The 20,475-nt window shown below is 41.0% G+C and overlaps 1 protein-coding gene across 1 annotated transcript in view; it reads right to left on the bottom strand.

The window, feature by feature from the left end:
- LOC132778449 (transmembrane protease serine 11E-like) overlaps positions 1-20,475 on the bottom strand; it is a 92,354-nt gene that overhangs the window by 42,397 nt on the left and 29,482 nt on the right. The window contains exon 2 of the mRNA XM_060781399.2: positions 9,168-9,363. The gene's annotated coding sequence lies outside the window, so the exon portion shown is untranslated. The remainder of the gene's footprint in view (positions 1-9,167; positions 9,364-20,475) is intronic.

Here is a 20,475-nt window from a genome sequence, read left to right as displayed (position 1 = left end):
AATGATGAACGTGGAATGGCCAGACAATGTTACTGGAAAACGATTTTAACAAGATGACATCAGTGACTACAGGATGTTGAACTGACTGGAAATTCTACTCAAGGATTACCGATGGAATAAGTAATGATAGAGGCTTCTTAAAAGTCAGACAGAGTAAATATTTATTTATAAAAACAGACAACTGACGACTTCTTTTGAGAGGCACAAACGCTTGACTTGTTACTATAGCACTATATCTTAATGGTTGCTTAAAAAGAGTTTCTAGACTTGGAAACAAACAGAGCTAATCTCACAGATATAGCTACTGGTTACAAACAAAATCCCTCACTCTACTTCAGTGAAATAGCAATGAGTTCTTGACTAACCTATCCCAGGCTGTCTTCTGAGTAATTAGCTAACTCTCCCCAGAGTCCTTACAGCTAACTTACTCAAACTAGAGAGCAAATCCCTCGTGTTGTCCCCCACAAGTAATCAGGGTGCTTCCTGACCTTTCTTGTCAACTATTCAGCCCTGCCCTGACACAAAACACTCTCAGAAATACCCAGCCTCCAAACCACCTCTTCTCCCTTCAGTTCCCAAATTTCCTCTCTCTCTCAGAAGCTGAAATCTTTTCCCTGCCAAGACTTGCCTCCTTCTCCTCAGCTTTAGCCAATCCCAGGAGACCTCCAACTCCTCCCATCTTCTAACTATCCTCCCTCAAGATGGCTGCTTTACTGGCAGACACTCTCAAAATGGAGGTATGCCCTACTGTCTTTCCAGGCTTCTGGATGGCCATCTGTCAGGGGTGATTTGAATGCAATATTCCTGCTTCTTGGCAGGGGGGTTGGACTGGATGGCCCATGAGGTCTCTTCCAACTCTTTGATTCTATGATTTTATTATTCTATTCTGGCCTATTAGGTAAGAATCATTACACATAGCATTGAATCGTTTGTCCGTTTGTTCATTGAAACGTGCCAATCTGTAACTCGCCTTGAGTCGCCGTATGGTTGAGAAAGGTGGGCTATAAATATCGTAAATAAATAAATAACAAGGGAAGAAAAGTAAGAGGAAAACTTCCATGACAAAGATGTATCCATTTAGTGGAAATGGTCAGAAATGCAGAGGTAACTGAGACACTAGAAAAAAGCATTCATTTATTTATTTACTCCATTTTTACCCCACCTTTCTTGACTCTGGAGAGGACTCAAGGCAACTTACAAATCTGGCAAAAATTTCATGCTGTACAGATAAACAATAAAACACATCAAAATATAAAGCAATATAAACGTATAATCAATTAAAATACATATAAATCAATCAAACAGATTAAAAACCATCTAAAAGGTCGAGATTTACCCTTGCCCTGGGTTTTAAAAGTCTTGGGCAGTCCTGGAAATTCACGAGAAATAGAACAGGACAGTAGCATGTTTGTTTGTTTTTGTTTTTGTTTTTTAAAAAATCCCAATATATGCAGGAACTAGGCTTGGGTAACCACGGAAAAATTTGGTTCTAAACTCGTTTCGTTTTTAGGGGGCCCTTGCGTTTCATTTTTTTAAAGAATTCCGAAATGTTACTTTAAAAAATTTCAAAATATACGAAATTTCGTAAAATTATGAATCAATTCGTTAATGGCGGACGCGATTGCACAATATGCTAAAAAAAACCTCCAAACGGGAAAGGGGGAACTTCTGAAGCTTCCCTCTCCCTCTGTTGTTGACTGTTGGTGTGATAAAACAAACAACAACTATATTATATTATATTATATTATATTATATTATATTATATCATTATAATATGATTATATTATATTGTTGTATATTATATTATATTATAATATTATTATATTATATTATATAATTGTATATTATATTTTATATATAATATTATATTATATAATATTATATTATATTATTATATATATAATATATATAATATATTCTATTATATTATAATTGTATATTATATTATAATATATTACATATATTATATTATAATATACAATTATAATATAATATAATATAATAATAATATAGTAATATAATATATAATATAATAATATAATATACAATACTATAATATAATAGTATTATAATAATGTAATGTAATATAATATATAATGTACATTATATTATTATTATATTATTATATTATATATTATATTATAATTGTATATTATAAAATATAATTACGAAATTACGAAAATAATTACGAAAATTGGAAAAATTGTTTCGATTCTTAATTACTCCTCACACTATTCCTGCATGGCTCGATATTGGATCGTAAGCTAATTCAAATACGAATTAATAACGAATTACAAAATTAACGAACTGGATCGCCCAAGCCTAGCAGGAACACCTCCCAGCATATCCAACGACTTTTGGCCAGTTGGGATGCGGCTTCATAAAAACTCTGTGACTCTAAAGTTGATTACAGTTCAGTCAGCCCTCCAGATTCACTAGAGTTAGGACACAGGACCCCCATGAAAGTACAAAAACACACAAAAAATGCTTTTTTATTTTACCTCTCTAGCAGCGTCTTTCAGCACAATTCTATGGCCAATCTCCTCTGGAAGCTGAACATAGGAATCTCTAGATCTTCCAAGCAATTGCATCGGTGGACCTAGAGATGCTGTGAAGTGTTCTCCCTAGAAATTTCTAACATCCTCCTGCATGACTAGAGGAAGCTGGCTACAGATTCACACTAAAGGTGTTCTCTCCAGAGATTTGTAGAGAAAATTTAAAATAAAATGCCCGAATAATTAAACCTGCAAAAGTCAAAACCACAAATGTGGAGGGACAACTGTATATATAGCCTCCATAACTTCAGTACCAGCACATGCAATTTCATTTTTCACATAGGATAAAATATGTCCTTTCTAGGTATTTTCAAGATCCTCCAATGTGAGGATTCTTGAACCAGAAGTGCTTTATTTCAATAGGGTTCAATAATGATAAAGATTATTATATTATCTAAAGCTACACATATCCACACAAAGCCCAGAAATGTATTCTCTGTGGATACAGGCTCATAGTGTATTTTTTTAAGCAGTGCAATGAGAACATTAAGAAACTGCCACATCTGAAATATTATTGTAGCATAAACTTTCAGATTTATCAATGGCATAAATAATTTCCTTGTGTGACAAGACTTGTGTTTGAAGAGAACTCATTGAACTGTAGTTTGAGAAACTACAAGTTGCTTCTGGTGTCCATCTGTTAAAAGATGGAGGACGAGAGATCAATATTAATCTGAAATTCTTTATTAGTCTTTATTATCTAGTCTTCGTCTAGGAACTCTTTATTGTTGTATGAGGTCATTCCATGCCACGTGATCTAAACTTTCCCACCACCATGTCTCCAATTGTGTTCAAATTTTATCTGTAGTGCCAGTCAGGTGTTAAACTACATTTCCCAAAATTTGAGGTCTCTAACGGCAATAGTTGCTGACCAAACCCCCTTATCTGAAGGGTAGTCATTCAGTGTGCACAAGACATTTAACAAAATGCTATTTTGGGGTCTAATAAAAATGAAACTAAATGCATAAGAATTGCTAGTAAATTGAAATCCTGTACAGTTTTTTTCTGCTGATTCTGATGAAATGAATGTTAACATTTTGGATGCAAAATCCAGCCAAACAAGTTGACTCAAAGTGTGCCTCAAAATGTGTCACAACAAATTTTGACCAATATTCAGACTGCAACAATTTCCATGCAGACGAAAATATGGACTTGAAATTTTGACCAAGCATTATTCTTGTGCTGGACATAATACTGCCAAATTTGCAACGACCCAGCATGTATAACCGCCCTGAAGAATTCCTGCATGACTTGTTTCCCAATTTGAGGTTGGATGTCCTCTAATCTCTCACCCACTCCATCTTGCTGAGTGGACTTTCTTTTTGTGAGAAAACAGAGGCAAAGAAGGCATTAAGTAGTTCTGTCTTTTCCCTATCCCCTGTCAGCATTGCCCCATCTTCTCCTCAAAGAGGCCCTATCACCTCCTTGTTCCTCCTTTTCCTACTGACATATGAAAAGAAGCCCTTTTTATTGTTTTTAATGGCAAGTCTGAGCTTGTTTTGTGCTTTAGCCTTGCGTACCTTTTCCCTACAGGAGTTGGCTATTTGTTTGAATTCTTCTTTGGTGATTTCTCCCTTTTTCCACTTCTTGTGCATGTCTCTTTTGAGTCTTAGCATAGTTAGAAATTCTTTGGACACCCATTCTGGCTTCTTTGCACTTCTCCTGTTTTTCTCTCTCTTTGTTGCACTGTTTGCAATTGCGCCTTGAGTATTTCATTCTTGAAAAACTCCCATCCATCTGTAACTCCCTTGTCTTTTAGTATCTGAGTCCATGGGATGCTGCTCAGTATTTCCTTCATTTTTTTGGAAGTCAGCTCTCCTGTAGTCCTAAATGCGGGTTTGACTTGTCTTAGTTTGGGCTTCCTTTGACATTTTTAGGAGCCTGGATGTTTCCTTGGTTGTGGGGGCACACAAACAGCAAGGTAGCAAGCAGGGCCATAGCCAGAAAAATTTTTCGGGAGGGGTTGAAATTTTCGGGGTGTGTGTGAAAATTTCGCGGGGGGGGGGTTGAAACTTGCCTCCTAGCTCATGCTGAAGCAAAGAGCACAGCAGGGGGCAAAGCAGCCTTCAATAGTCTGCAGCTCTGCCCCTGTCAACCACCTCCACCAAGTCTGGCCTCCTTAATGAGACCATTCAACACCCCCCCCCCCCGCCAACTTGGTTGCTTCGCTACATCGGCTATTGCTGCAAGTAATGACAGTGTGAATAAATTGTCAATATTTGCTTGAAATAGTGCTTGCAGTTCTGGAGGGACTCTAATTTTTTGCATCTCATAGACTTAGCATGAAGATTTGGTTAACCAGTTAAAATTCATGAGTAAACCAGGTTTTTTTAAAAAAATCTGAAACATTTCGGGGGGGGGGGTTGAACCCCTAAATCCACCCCCTCGCTACAGGCCTGGTAGCAAGGATGGAAAAACGGAAGCAAATGGCACAGCCCACCTCCCCAAGTTCAAGGATTTTAACTGTATCATTTAGAACATAAAGATAGACATGTTCGAAGCCACAAAAAAGTGGCTTACTTGACCACATAAATAACTCTTTTGAATTCATTTCACCATTAATATAATAGAGTTTTTCATTAAGGCAGTGACTGCTTCCCATGTTGCTCAATATATGACAGTTGGGAAAAGAGCTTCCCAAAACCCATATTTGATTGGCATACAGTGAAAGCAATGGATTTCTGCCTCTGACACATCAAAGGAATTTTTCTTTTTGCAAGGGATCACAATTATCTTGGAGATGCCATCAAGAGTGTTGAGTAACTGAAAGTAAATTATCTTTCAAGGTAAAGGATCAGTGAGAAGCCATGCATTTTGGAACAGTAAAATTAATGAATTATTATAATGTTGTGTACTTTTAACTGAAGGAAAGGGCCTCATACTTGGTTACTGACCAAAAAAAACAAAAACAAAGCCAAAAAACCTCTTAAAATTCAAAACATTGATTCTAAACTTTACATTCAACTTTGTTCGTTTGTAGTCCATAGCTCCTGATTTTGTAATCTGCCATCCCATTTTGAGAAAAGGGCAGGAAATCAATTCAAGAAATAAATGAAATAAATAAATAAGCTTGTGAATTTGTAATGCAAATTTCTCACTGTAACCATATTACTTCAATAACCTGGGTTGTTTATCGTTCTTGGCATGTACCACAAAGGTAAACAAAATGCATGTGCTCTGATGTTCTAGTTCACAGATTGACAGATTAATTACTTGGAGCCAAGGTTCTCCTGAGAAATGAAAAGTTGAGTTTGCAAATTTGAAAACTGAGTCTTAACTTCAACTATAGAACTATAGTTCTGATACCCAATGTTTTAAATATAAACTTGCAGTGCATTGGGATGGATTATTGCACTCTTTGTTAAAAGTCTATGGAAATTAGGTTCTTGTAGGTTTTTTCGGGCTATAGGGCCATGTTCTAGAGGCATTTCTCCTGACGTTTCGCCTGCATCTATGGCAAGCATCCTCAGAGGTAGTGAGATGCTTGCCATAGATGCAGGCGAAACGTCAGGAGAAATGACTCTAGAACATGGCCCTATAGCCCGAAAAAACCTACAAGAACCTAGTGATTCCAGCCATGAAAGCCTTTGACAATACATAGTCTATGGAAATGCATGGAACTAGATAAAGTATCTCTTCCATCAATATGTGATGTCATGGCTTGTAAAGTTTTTTCTCCCCTTGTCACAAAAATCAATATGCTGTTGTGAAACATTCAATACATCACAAACAGAACCATATGTGGTGATTTCAGATTTCCTTGTGTTTATAAACAAAATTATAATGATTCCCAATATTCCAGAGTTGAGACATTAGTTTGCTAAAACTCTCAAATTTGTAAATACTGAATATATTCATGAATAAGTCAAACTCATGTGTAAGCTGAGGGAAGGTTTGATGGCCAAAGTGATGGATTTTTGCATGACCCATGGATAAGCTGAGGGTCATTCTGCAAAGAAGAAAAACTGTCACCACTGCCTATGGGGGCCAGCCATTATTTAAAAAGGGTTTCCACTACTCTATCTATGCCCTCATCAGAAAGGCCAGGCAAAGTGTCCTGCTTTGCCTAGCTTCAGGAGAAAAGAGAGGGGCAGTGGGGCAACTCTGTCACTTCACGTGCAGTTCCCGCTCAGCAAGACTTTCCTCATCACAAGGATCTGTGCTGGCTTCAATGGGACCAGCACAATACAGGAAGCCTCCTGTGTTGAGAGTGAGGCCTCCGGTGACACTTTCACCCCGGATGGGGTGGGGCATCTGCCAGAAGTCACACAACATCGTGTTATGGCCAGTGTGGGGTTCCATCCCCAAGTTAGGGTGGAAGCATCCTAGAACGTAGTTTAAGGTAAGTGTGTTGAGGTTATTAGAGAGGCAATAGTTCCTTTTTTTATATAAGGCACTGTACTTAAATTAACCTGAGGATATGTTTGGAGATTTATTTGTTTTACTAAAGCTTCTAGACATGTAGAGGAGTATATGTAGTAGTTACTGAAATTTTGATGGTTAAGGATTTTGAAATAGAGACTTCCCAAATACATAATCATAGACTCCCTTAAACAAACACGGTGTGCTCCACTAGCAAAGCATAGTGCTCTGCCAATGGATTCAGTGCTTCTTTCCTCCTCAACTGATGCTTGTAACTGACTCCTCAAAAATAACCCAAACATGTGTTACGTAAGTGTCACTGGTAACCAGGGGGGCTCGTCCATTACTCAAAGTAAGTGGTTGCAGTACACTTTTTTTTGCCAGGGGCACAGAGGCGCCTCTGTAAATGCCCCTCGACCGCCACTTGAGGAGCGTCCCCTCGGCTCACAACAGCCCTAGCAATCCGGAGGAAGCCTCAGCAACCCATTACGCAAAGTAAATATTTGCAGTATAGTTGATTTTGCCCAGGGGCACTCTTGAGGTGCTCTTGGGGGAAAATAGACCTTGACATATGTGAGTTGTAGTTACTGGGATGTATAGTTCACCTACAATCAAAGAGCATTCTGAACTCCACCAATGATGGAATTGAACCAAATATGGCTCACAGAACTCCCACGACGAACAGAAAATATATATATCAATGATTGGTTGGGGTGGGGGGGTGCCAAAATACTGTTTGCTTACCGTTGAAAATTACCTAGGACCGCCTCTGCTGGTAACACTAGTGATATCTTCTTTCCAAGAAAGAAATGTATGATTTGCCTCATGGAATCACACTAGAGGACCAGTGTGGTAAGTGAAATCGTGGGTATCACATACATACATAAGGGAGTCGTCCTGTATTATGTATTGTTGAAGGCTTTCATGGCCGGAATCACTGGGCTGTTGTATGTTTTTCCGGGCTATATGGCCATGTTCTGGAGGCATTTTCTCCTGATGTTTTGCCTGCATCTATGGCAAGCATCCTCAGAGGTAGTGAGGTCAGGAGAAAATGCCTCCAGAACATGGCCATATTGCCCAGAAAAACCTACAACAACCCGTCCTGTATTATGTTCTTAAATAAATATTAGCATCTCAACATTTCATCTCAACATGGATACAATCCACTAGGAATTTCTTTTACAACTGAAACGAATGCAAGAGGACAGTAAAGGGAACCTTTTCATTTCAGTGAAACAAACACAAGAGAATTTCCCGATGGATTGACCTGCTAATAAGCAACATTTCAATGTTTTCCACAAATTTCTAAACACCTTCAAAATCATAATATTCTGAAAACACAACAGGGAAAATTATCTGCTTTTGAGAAGTTAAATAACATGTTCCATAGTTGTACACTCTTACAACAAAGGCCAGAGATTCGTTTTTAAAGAGCAAAGGGGAGGCGACATTTTGGGGGAGAAAACATCAATCACAACGTTCTTGCTTGATCATTTGGTGAAAATGGGATTTATGTCACAAATGTGCAACTGGCTTTTCCTCTTGATTTGTATCTCTAATTATTTGTGGCAGAAATAAGTGAAGGTTTTGAACAATAGCCTTAGGTGAATTTTCTCCTAAACATACATCACAGATTATGCCCCATTCAAACCAAATAAGAAGGGCAAGCCTTCTATTCCTTTGATAGGAGTTTACAGAGGAAAAAGAATATCAGCAAGTGGAGAATTCTTTTTCTTCTTTTAGTCAGATATTAAAATGTGAATCATAGAATCATAGAATCATAGAATCAAAGAGTTGGAAGAGACCTCATGGGCCATCCAGTCCAACCCCCTGCCAAGAAGCAGGAATATTGCATTCAAATCACCCCTGACAGATGGCCATCCAGCCTCTGCTTAAAAGCTTCCAAAGAAGGAGCCTCCACCACACTCCGGGGCAGAGAGTTCCACTGCTGAACGGCTCTCACAGTCAGGAAGTTCTTCCTAATGTTCAGATGGAATCTCCTCTCTTGTAGTTTGAAGCCATTGTTCCGCGTCCTAGTCTCCAAGGAAGCAGAAAACAAGCTTGCTCCCTCCTCCCTGTGGCTTCCTCTCACATATTTATACATGGCTATCATATCTCCTCTCAGCTGTGAAGACCCTTCCAGCTCCTTCTTATATCATTCCCCTAACTGGGCGTTCTGAGAAGTTACATAGTTCTGCCATATAACAACTGCTCATTTATAGAACATGATCCAAGGTAGAAACCACCTACCGGATAGCATTGACCACTGCAGCATTCACAGCTTCAATCTGAAATTCTTTGAAGACCTGGCATCACCTTAAGGTTCTCAATGAGATCTAATTTAGAGGTTGTGACCCAATAGTCTCCGTCTTGCTCCTCCTCTCCGTCTAAGACAAGACGGCCTCCAACTCCAACTCAATGAGATCTGTTCAGGGAGGTGCTAGACCTGGGAAAACATCATAAGGAAGAAGCATTTCAAGCATCTACATTAAACAATGCCAAATGTTATAAAAACATAAAGTCCTGCCCCATTTATAGGCAGTTATTTGGGGTAGAAACCACCTGTTGAAATGCACTGACCACAAATATTGCCAATGGGTAGCAAACTTTATACTTCCCAGATCTAAGGTAGTTTGATTAGCAGCATAATATAGTTTCTTTTCATTATTTCCCCCAACAATTTGGAAATAACTGTTAGATAACTGGAAATTAGACACAATTTCTGCAAATCTGAAAATCTATCTGTAGATTTTGATATATTTTCTGTCCAATCTAGACTGAAATCACAAGGCAAATACTTACGCGTTTCCAAATAAAAAGGTCTGTAGACAAGATGCGGCAGCTCAGGGGTTTGCGTGAGTCACACATCTTTTGCAGCATCACTGAGCAGGACATGTTTTATTTATAAGTAAGCCTTTTGTATGGTATTTCACTAAGATAGAACACTCATAAACCTAAATCCAATTGCTACTCCCAAGTTGCTGAATCAACAGTGAATGATAAGTCAACACTTCTATAAAACCCATTGTTTCAGTGGGTGTATTCTGGGTGAGGCGGCAGTTGGGTTCAGACAATGATACTCATTTGAAAATATAGCTGTCTTCAGCTAAAAGTAATAAATATATAATACAAAATGAGGAAATACTTTGAAAAAATCTTTTTGGTCTAGCTTATGCAAACGTTTTGCTGTTTGGCATGTTCATTTCTACATATGGACATCATTATCATCATCATTATTTCCCACATTTATATCCCACCCTTCTCACCCAGAAGGGGAGTCAGGGTGGCCTTACATTAGGCAGCAATTCGATGCCAACACATAAATACAGAAATAGACAAATACAATTAAAATCCATAAAATTAAACATTAATTATTAAAACATCAATTAAAATCACATAATCCAAATCGTTGTCCGAGGCTTGTCCAACTGTCATTCCCATTTATCCGTTATGATTATTGCACTGTTTCAATTACTGGTTGAATAGTTGGGCCCACAATCATGTTTTAAGTTTTTTCCTGAAACTTAAGGGAGGGGACTGACCTGATTTCATTGGGGAGGGAATTCCACAGATAAGGGGCCACCTCTGAGAAGGCCTTGTCCCGCATTCCCACCAATCATGCTTGCAAAGGTGGTGAGATCGAGAGCACGGCCTCCCCTGATCTTAACTTCCAAGGTGGATCATAGAGGGAGATGCGTTCGGACAGGTAAACTGGGTTGGAAACATTTAGGGCTTTATAGACTAAAGCCAGCACTTGGAATTGTGCTTGGTAGCAGACTAGCAGACAGTGGAGATGGCATCCTAAGACAAACCTAGCTTAGGGTTTTCTTGACAAGATTTGTTCAGAGGGAGGTAGCCTTTGCCTTCTTCTAAGGCTAAGAGAGTGTGATTTGCTCTAGGTCACCCAGTAGGCTTCCATGGCCAAGTGGAGATTCAAACCTGGTCTCCAAAGCCATAGTCTGACACACTCAGGGTGCTATACTGAAATAACAGTGCAGTTTGAAGGTGGATTAAAACAAAGCAATTTTGCTGTGCAACACTTGCACCAAGCTCTCAAGAATGTGTTTGAGGCTGGAAGAGTGGCAGCAACATCTTCTGATTGCAGATTGGAACCAAACCCAGGAATGTTTTGTTGTTATTGTTGTTGTTAACCAGTCTGCTGAACTGTGCTGATGTGCATCACCCTGTCCATTCAAGATCAGCAGTGGACTATGTCAAGGCACAGGCAGAAACGGCCCTAGGTAATTTTCAATGGTAAGCAAACAGTATTTTGCCCCCCCCCCCCCAACCAATCACTGATATATATTTTCTGTTCGTCATGGGAGTTCTGTGTGCCATATTTGGTTCAATTCCATCATTGGTGGAATTCAGAATGCTCTTTGATTGTAGGTGAACTATACATCCGAGTAACTACAACTCACATATGTCAAGGTCTTTTTTCCCCCAAGAGCGCCTCAAGAGCGCCCTGGGCAAAATCAACTATACTGCAAATGCATACTTTGCGTAATGGGTTGAGCCGCCCCTGGGCACAGGCAATGAAAACAAAGGAGGGGAAAGTGAGAGTTCCTATGGAAATGATGTAGTTTTCCTCCCAGGGAAATAATTATTTACCTTCTGGTAATAGGTGTTTCAGTGTTTTTTTAAAGTGTTCTGTCCTGACAAGCACTCCAAATTTTCCCATCCCAGTTTTGAGCCTCGCATGGGATATAATAACTTCAATAATAACTTTATTCTTATATTCCACCACTATCTCCCTGAAGGGACTTAGGACAGCTTACAGATGGCACAAAGTGCCTTAAAACAAATATAAAAATGAACACAATATAAAATACAATAATACATATGCACATCAATTCATACTTAATCAAGCTGCGATCCTTTAACTGTGGCAGAAAATTACTGGCACCATGGCCATGCTGTAAACATTGGAATAAAGTAAGTGCAAGCTGCAAAAATGGAGAGAGGACATGGGATAAAGTGCAGGATGTGTGCCTACTACGTAGGACAACTAGGGGCCAAATATTCTCAAACACATTATTGAAGAAGCACGTCTTCAAGTCCCTACGAAATGGAACTCCCTTCTGGGGAGGGAGTTCCAAAGCTGGGGTGCCACCGCTGAGAAAGCCCTCTCCCTTGCCCCCACCAACCGCGCTTGTGTCAGTGGCAGAACCAAGAGGAGGGCCTCCCCAACAGATCTTAGTATCCACGTATTGGCGGGCAGGGAGAGATGCGGTCACAAAGATAGGCAGGGCCCGAGCTGTTTAGGGCTTTATAGGTGATAACTAGTACTTTGAATTGGGATCAGAAACTTATCAGCAGCCAATGGAGCTGCTTTAGTATGGGTATCATGTGCTCCCTATAGCTGGCTCCGGTTAGTAGTCTAGCTGCAGATCTTTGGACCAATTGCAGTTTCCAAACCATCTTCAAAGGCAGCCCCACATAGAGTGCATTACAGTTGCCCAATCTTGATGTAACTAAGGCATGGACCACTGTGGCCAAGTCAGGCTTTTCAAGGTATGGTTACAGCTGGCATACAGCTTTAACTGTGCGAAGACCCTCCTGGCCACCACCAACACCTGAGCTTCAAGCGTCAGCACTGAGTCCAGGAGGATTCCCAGACTGCGGACCTGTGTCCTCAGGGGGAGTGTAACCCCGTCCAGCACAGGTTGCCACTGTATACCCTGATCAGCCTCACGACTGACCAGGAGGACCTCTGTCTTGTCTGGATTAACTTTCAGCTTGTTAGCTCTCATCCAGTCCATCACGACAGCCAGGCACTGGTCTAGGATCTGGTGAGATTCCTTGGAATTAGGTGGAAAGGAGTAATAGAGTTGTGTGTACATCTGCATACAGATGGCACTGAGCTCCAAAACTCCCCCAAGACCTATTCTGGAGAGCTGCCCCAGAAGAATATCATGGTCAATGGTATCAAAAGCCGCCGAGATGTCCAGGAGAACCAACAAAGACATACTTCCCCCTATACTCTGGTCGGCCACAGCATGTTAACTGGCTTATGCTGTTTCAGGCTAAATGTGTGTCAGAGTGAGTATTGGGGTACGTGCATTTTGTAGGCACCTCGTCCTTCATCTAGCTTCACATTATGTAATCTGTGTAGATACACCCTCAAACCACTCTGGCTGTCATGCCATGAATGCACTCATGTATACATTACAGTGCGGCCAGGGGGTTGCTTATGAAAAAACCCTATCTTGATATTTCTGTCTCAGATGTCTTTCCTATGGAAAAGGTGCAATTCCCTGCAGGTTCAGGATACAATTATAGGAGATGCATCTGCACTTTAGAATCAATGCAGTTTGACACTACTGTCAATGATTTAGATAAAGGGTCAGAAGGCATGATCATTAAGTTTGCAGATGATACCAAATTGGGAGGGATAGCCAATACTCCAGAAGACAGGAGCAGAATTCAAAATGATCTTGACAGATTAGAGAGATGGGCCAAATCTAACAAAATGAAGTTCAACAGTGACAAATGCAAGATAATCCAGTTAGGCAGAAAAAAATGAAATGCAAAGATACAGAATGGGGGACAATGCCTGGCTCGAGAGCAGTACGTGTGAAAAAGATCTTGGAGTCCTCGTGGACAGCAAGTTAAACATGAGCCAATAATGTCATATAGCGGCAGAAAAAGCCAATGGGATTTTGGTCTGCATCAATAGGAGCGTAGTGTCTAGATCTAGGGAAGTCATGCTACCCCTCTATTCTGCTTTGGTTAGACCACACCTGGAATATTCTGTCCAATTCTGGGCACCACAATTGAAGAGAGATATTGACAAGCTGGAATGTGTCCAGAGTAGGGCGGCTAAAATGATCAAGGATCTGGAGAACAAGCCCTATGAAGAGTGGCTTAAAGAGCTGGGCATGTTTAGCCTGAAGAAGAGAAGGCTGAGAGGAGATATGATAGCCATGTATAAATATGTGAGAGGAAGTCACAGGGAGGAGGGAGCCAACTTGTTTTCTGCTTCCCTGGAGACTAGGACATGGAACAATGGCTTCAAACTACAAGAAAGGAGATTCCATTTGAACATGAGGAAGAACTTCCTGACTGTGAGAGCCATTCAGCAGTGGAACTCTCTGCCCCGGAGTGTGGTGGAGACTCCTTCTTTGGACGCTTTTAAACAGAGGCTGGATGGCCATCTGTCAGGGGTGATTTGAATGCAATATTCCTGCTTCTTGGCAGGGGGTTGGACTAGATGGCCCATGAGGTCTCTTCCAACTCTATGATTCTATGACTCTATGATTCTAATTTAACTGCTATGGCTCAATGCTATGGAAATATGGGAGTTGTAATTTTACAAGGTCTTTATCCTTCTTTCCCAAAGACTACTGGCACCTTACCAAACTACAAATCAGAGAATTCCATAGCATTGAGCCATGGCAGTTAAAGTGGTGACTAGATGTATTAATTCAACAGTTTAGAGACACTCAGAGTCTCATTAAACATTTTAGCAAAACGACTAGTTACTAAAGGAGTTTTTGACCTTTTCTTTAAAAAATATGAGTCTGCAAAGAGATATAAAATAGTACGGTAAGGTAAAGGTAGTCCCCTGACATTAAGTCCAGTCATGTCTGACTCTGGGGTGTGGTGCTCATCTCCATTTCTAAGCCGAAGAGCCAGCGTTGTCCGTAGACACCTCCAAGGTCATGTGGCCGGCATGACTGCATTCAGCGCCGTTACCTTCCCGCCGGAGCGGTACCTATTGATCTACTCACATTTGCATGTTTTCGAACTGCTAGGTTGGCAGAAGATAGGGCTGACAGCAGAAGCTCACGCCGCTCCCCGGAATCGAACCTGTGACCTTTCGATCAACAAGCTCAGCAGCTCAGTGCTTTAACCCACTGTGCCACCGGGGGCTCCTTCAAAATAGTAGTAACTATTTTTTTTCTTTACTAGAGCTTCTTTGTAGAAATCTAGAATGTAATTACTTCCTGAAACTGATTACAACATTATGTTTGAAAAGCTTACCCATGGCTGAGAGGGAACTGGAATTGGAATGCTTGGCAAATATCTCAGGATTAGAATGCTGCCAAACCCAGTGGGCAAAGTTGTGCTTGTAAATAGAAGTCTGGATATTATAATAACAGCACACTTGGATGTAGTGTAGCTAAAGCTGTTGTTGTGATCAAACCACATGTATCAACATAATGACTTTCTTACATGTGATCTGAACAGAAAATATATTGGATTCAGTAGGAAGGCACAGTACCAAGGGTAAATGATAAATGGTGAATCTTAGAATCCGGACATTTTATTTGATTCACTTATTGAGAAAAACCAATGAAATCCCTCTACAACTCTTTCACTGCAGTTAACTGTCCTTCCTTTGGGGACTGAAAAATGTAATGAGTGGAAAAAAGTTAAGATCTTGTATGTACTGTAGCAATAACTCTCATTGCTGTTTTAAGTCCCCCCAGGGGTGAGAAAGGTGATATATAAATACTAGGGCTGGGCGGTTTCGTTTCGTTAATTCATAATTCGTTAAAAATTCGTTATTTTTTTTTATAACGAAGCGATAACGAACCATTCTGGAGCAAGTTAAAAACGAAACGAATTTTTAAATTCGTTTCGTAAATGCTTCGGATTCGTTATGTATTCGTTCCGTTATCGGTTTGAGGTCGTTTCGTTATTATTTCCGCATGTCTGGGGTAAGTTTTATAGTTGTTTTTTTGTTTAATTAGTGAAAAAAAATTATAATATCACACCAACAATCAACAACAGAGGGAGAGGGAAGCTTCAGAAGTTCCCCCTGTCCCATTTGGAGGTTTTTTAGCGTATTGCGCGGTCGCGTCCGCCATTAACGAATCGATTCGTTATTGTTTCATATTTGTTTCATTAATGTTTCGTAATTTTTTTAACATTTACGAAATTTCGTAAATATTGAACTTTTTAAAAGAAAAATTTCGGAATTCTTTTAAATATCGAAACGCAAAAAACCCCAAAAAACAAATCGATTTTAGAAACAAATTTTTCCGTTGTTACCCAGGCCTAATAAATACTGTAAATAATAAATAATAAATTTAGGCTATGCAAAAAGCAGAGCAGGTTTTTCTTCCATCCAGATTTTATGTCAGCTCTCTTCCAGTTACTGTTTCTATTTCAAGAAGAACAGAGCATATCACACTTTATTCTTTATCCATTATTCTTCAACAGCCCATTCTTAGATGTATTTAATGAGGTGCTAACTATGTGGGATCTCAAATCCAATGTCCTCTTTCCCTACTCTTAGGTCTTCATCTCGGGTTTAAGGTTCAGTTTCCATGCATTTTGGACATGGAGCTTCAGAGGAGTCCTACGGAGGCCATCACAAGGCATAAGTGCACTTCTGGTTGAACTCCATGGAACTCCATTTCCGAAGCACATGGAAACAGAGCTCTAAACCCATCTTCAGGTGTTACCCAACCCCAAATGGAAAAGAGTGAGAGAAAACAGGGGAAATATGGGCATCAACACAATAAGGACCTGGGATGGCTGGCCATCGCAGAAGTCAGGGAAAGACAGGAGGGAGTGAGGTAGGACATTTTATTTATTTTGAGTACTTCTACCCCGCCCTTCTCAACCCCCTAGGGGGGACTCAGGGCGGCTTACAACTGGCACAATTCGATGCCAACAATTCAACAAGTAAAATACATAGCAGCAGTAATCACAAATAGTTAAAAACAATCAATTAATACAATAACAACTAAAAGAAAAGCCAATCTAGTGGCTAACATTCACCGAGTTCTAAAAATCTGTAAGTCCATTCAGCATTATCATAATCCTTTCCAAACTCTGGTCGTCATTACCTTCTCAGTCTGCCAGATTACCCAAAGGCCTGGTCCCATATCCATGTTTTCAACTTCCTTCTGAAGGAAAGGAGGGATGTCGATGACCTAATTTCCCCGGGGAGTGAATTCCACAGGCGGGGGGGCCACCACTGAGAAGGCCCTGTCCCTCGTCCCCACCAGTCTCACTTGTGATAAAGGTGGGGCCAAGAGCAGGGCCTCCCCAGAAAATCTTAAACTCCGAGGCGGGACATAGAAGGAGATACGTTCGGACAGGTACACTGGGCCGGAGCCGTATAGGGTTTTGTAGGTCAAAACCAGCACTTTGAATTGTGCTCGGAACTGGATCGGCAGCCAGTGGAGGTGACATAACAGGGGGGTGGTATGTTCCCTGTATGACACTCCGGTGAGTAATCTGGCTGCCGCCCGTTGGACTAATTGAAGTTTCCAAACAGTTTTCAAAGGCAACCCCGCGTAGAGCACGTTCATGAGATGAGGTCCTTATTTGTCTATTTATTGAAACTCCAGAGAGTAGAAGAACAAACCAATCAAATGTAAGTCATAATGTAACGTAAGTATCATGAAATCAGGCTTTCCCCAAACTGTATACTACTTCTCCCATATCTTCACCTCCAGAGCTAAAAGGCAAAGTAGAATGTTTTGTTTGCCAAGAAAACTGGTTGACATCATAAAAGCTTCCCCACCACAATGAGTCTCCCGTCTTTTGGGTAGTTCCATTGGAGCTACATGTGGTTTTATGCTTTCCCCCTGTCTGATTGGGGAAACAATAGGGTGCCAATATGCCTTGCTCTGATTCTGCCACCCTTCCCCATGTGATGGGGAAAGAGGGGGGGGGGGCTCATAACTCGCCGTGAGTCACCATGCACCATGTGCGCCTTCCATTTCTTTGTTGATTGCCGGCAAAATGGGACAGGAGAAAGGGAGGGACTCATCAGTGTGATGAGGTGCTGTGACTTGCCTACAGTCATACAGTGGCTTCCTATGGCTAAGCAAGATACAACCCTGGTCCCTCAAAGTTTTATCCTGACCCTGCAACCACTACATCACACTAGCAGTTAACATTCCTAATATCCTAATCCAATGTATCATTACACAATTTCACAGTTAATACACAAATGAGAGCTTGGTATGTTTAGTCCGGAGAAGAAAAGGGTAAGAGGTGAAAGGATGCCATATCAAAGATGCAGCAAGCTTATTTTTCGCTGCTCCAAAGGCTAGGACCCAAATCAGTAGGGACAGAAAAAAAGATTCCATCAAAACAGGAAGAACATCCTGACTATAAGATTTGATTGACATTGTTTATTATCGCACATAGCAGGCAAACTGGCATTGCAAGTGCACTACCATATGATACCATGCATATCCTGCTACCAGTGTACCTCCCCTCTACCCAGTTCTCTCATCGCATCGTATATCTGGGTGCAGTGGGTTCCTTCCACTTCTGTGCCCACATGCCAGCGAACTCCATAACTCAAAATGGTGCTCAACAATTCTAGCAAAGATCAGGGAATTGGGATATGATAGCGACTTCTTGAACTTGCTAACTTTCACTGAGATCTTTACCCTTATCAAAAAGAGGCTGCTAGAAAGGGATTATAACCAATTGTTGAGTTTGGCCAATAAATCCTGTTCACCTATGAACATGGCAATTCCATTCATACAGGGAAACCCAGCCTTTTACATTGCAGCGCTCACTAACCCCTCTTACAGGAGAGCCTACATGCTAGCTAGATTTAATATTATGCCATCTCCGCTCCATAGAGGAAGACTCAACGGCCTCCCGAGCAATAAGAGGTTTTGTCCCTATGTAATTTTCAACGGTAAGCAAACAGTATCCCCCCCCCCCCCAAACAAATCACTGATATATATTTTCTGTTCGTCATGGGAGTTCTGTGTGCCATATTTGGTTCAATTCCATCATTGGTGGAGTTCAGAATGCTCTTTGATTGTAGGTGAACTATACATCCAGTAACTACAACTTGCATATGTCAAGGTCTATTTTCCCCCAAGAGCGCCTCAAGAGCGCTCCTGAGCAATATCAACTATACTGCAAATGCTTACTTTGCGTAATGGGTTGAGCCGCCCCTGAGCACAGGACAGCTGGGCCCTATCCCACATATTCTTCTGCACTGCCCACTTTATCAGGAACTGAGATCTAGCTTGCTACTACACGTTATAGGTTCCTTGAAAAACCACAGTGACCCAGACAAAATCGTTACGCTTTTAAATTGTCAAGATTTTAACTGCTGCCTTTCAATGGCAACATTCCTGAATGAAGTCTGTAAACTGAATGTGTAGCAAATGTGAAGTTCCTTCTCTATGGGTTGTACTGTATTTTATACCTTATTGGGTTATTGGATTAGATTGGATTCATGCCAGCAGTAAAGTGATGTCAAATGGTGAGCTTCCCCTCCTTTCTCCCTCTCTGTACAGGAAGTTGAAGTTATGAGAGTGTGTGAAAGTACCATTGTGAGACCACGGATTGCCCAATCCACACAACTGAACTACCAAAGAGAGGCATGATATCAGGAGTGCTCAACATGGTATACATCCACTATCACCAATAATACAACTTTAGTGGAATAGAGGGTTCATGTGAGTTGGAGTATGATGGAGTCTCTCTAGAAGTTTTTAAACAGAGGCTGGATGGCCAATTGGGAGTGTTTTGGCTGTGCATTCTTGCATGGCAAACCAGGGTTGGAATGAATGGCCCCTGTGGTTTTTTTCTAACTCCATAGTTGGTGGACCTTAGGAAAGGCTGAGCGAAGGAAGATAGATGCTTTTGAGCTGTGGTGTTGGAGGAAAGTTCTGAGAGTGCCTTGGACTGCGAGAAGATCCAACCAGTCCATCCTCCAGGAAATAAAGCCCGACTGCTCACTGGAGGGAAGGATACTAGAGACAAAGTTGAAGTACTTTGGCCACATCATGAGGAGACAGCAAAGCCTGGAGAAGACAATTATGCTGGGGAAAGTGGAAGGAAAAAGGAAGAGGGGCCGACCAAGGGCAAGATGGATGGATGGCATCCTTGAAGTGACTGGACTGACCTTGAAGGAGCTGGGGGTGGTGACGGCCGACAGGGAGCTCTGGCGTGGGCTGGTCCATGAGGTCACGAAGAGTCGGAGACGACTGAATGAATGAACAACAAAAGTTGGTAATAATAGTATCATTGGGTGATCTGAGAAAGAAGAGAAAGCAAAGATCACTTTTACCTTCCACAGTAGATCCCTACTGGAGCCTAATCCACCAATGGAATTACTGAAAAAATCTAGACCTCTTTAAATGAATTAATCTTCTTTTTCATTCTGCTTTGCAAATGTGTATGCAAATAGCATACCCACTTGCTGCTTTCCCCACTACCTCCTCGCATTTTCAATGACAAGTAGGGATAAACTCCTGACTCCTCCAGGAGCTCTCTGGGCTCCGTTTCTCTCCGCTGCCAAAACGAAGCCCTACAGAATCCCTGTAGAAGTTGCTCAGGGGGACTTTGTTCTGGCAGGGCAGAGAAGTGAGGAGAAGACGCTCTTCTCTCTGCATCTGATGAGGTCTTTAATAACATGCTACAATACTGTTACAGAGAGCAAGTCACAGTTCTCCGCAAAGCTTCCATGGGCCCTGTTGAAGCTGTTTGCAATTTATAATGTAGATTTCAAAGTATGCATGTATGTATGCATATTTAAAATGCAGTAGCTATGTGACGAGTGTAATGTATTCCTGTGTGGAAAGAGTTAACTGAACCATGGAGGGAACGGCATTCC

The sequence above is a fragment of the Anolis sagrei genome, chromosome 6, assembly GCF_037176765.1.
Source record: "Anolis sagrei isolate rAnoSag1 chromosome 6, rAnoSag1.mat, whole genome shotgun sequence".
NCBI lineage: Eukaryota > Metazoa > Chordata > Lepidosauria > Squamata > Dactyloidae > Anolis > Anolis sagrei.
This window is presented reverse-complemented; position numbering and strand designations above follow the sequence as displayed.